Source organism: Echinops telfairi, unplaced genomic scaffold, assembly GCF_000313985.2.
Source record: "Echinops telfairi isolate 266 unplaced genomic scaffold, ASM31398v2 ScPeMD7_23;HRSCAF=83, whole genome shotgun sequence".
Taxonomy (NCBI): domain Eukaryota; kingdom Metazoa; phylum Chordata; class Mammalia; order Afrosoricida; family Tenrecidae; genus Echinops; species Echinops telfairi.
This window is the reverse complement of record NW_022103920.1, coordinates 63,160,044-63,161,151: the sequence shown is the minus strand read 5'-3', so window position 1 is coordinate 63,161,151 and position 1,108 is coordinate 63,160,044.

Genomic DNA, 1,108 nt, shown 5'->3' with positions numbered 1-1,108 from the left:
AATGAAAGCGATTTCCCCTCTCCCCCTTCTGAGGCCCCCGGAAATGTGCCTTTATGCTTCACAAAAAGAACAAGCACTTTCTTGAAAGGCTGCGCACTCACTCACGCGTTAGGGGTTCCAAGCAGCCAGCAATGGCCCATGCGGTGGAAACACAAAAGCTCAACATTTTGATATTTTAAAAGATTTCCCCCGCTTTTAAATCCTCTGCGTAAATGCCTGCTTGTGGCCACGTGAAAGTGCTTTCGTGTGAAAACATCCTGCGGGGTTCCGGTCCCTTTCCGTCCTGTGCTCGCAGCTGCAACGTATTCTGAGTGAGCGCGCAGGCCCTTACGGGGCTATTTTTAAAAATATATTTTATTGAGGGTTCGTACAATTCTTATCACAATCCATACATATATCCATTGTGTCAAGCACATATGTACGGGGGCTATTAATAAGGTGAACCTCAGAGTCGGCCTCAACAACTCGCGAAAATCCTGCCCTAGATAAGCGAGGCAAGACCATGCAAAGGTGCTGAAAAATACAAGGTACTCTAAATTCAGTATTCCCTCCCAAATCCCAAGTAACTTTTTTTTTTTGCAGTTAGCTAGCTCCAGAGCTAGGAACACAGCCCACTCAGCCTCATGTCCCCTGTGTCCCCAGAGCTGCAGTTGCACTTGTTCCTTAACAGGAGACCCTGGAGCTCTGAGGTGTGCACTGCAAACAGTGAAAAATCACAGGAATCCGGCCTTCGAGCAGAATGTGGAAAGGAACTCTATTTGTTGTTCTTCAGGATATCGCCCATGATTTGGGGAGTTGGCCAACTGGAAAGTGTCAATATGAACTTTGAATACGTTGGGATTTAAAAGCAGAGGTGATTAAGCTGCTTAGATGGAGCCTTTAATGTCTTATAGATCTAGAGCCTGCAGTCGATGCTCCTCCCCTTCACTGCCTGGTTTTTTACATAAATACACTGGACCAGGTTCCAAATACTTGCCCCAAATGAAACCTCCTCCGGGCTTTAATTGCCTGGAGAGAGGAAAAAAAAAAAGTTGTATTTTCTCTGCTGTCTTTTTACCCCTGAGTCCTGTAAGCATAGAATAATGGTAGTTAATCTGCTTAGATAATT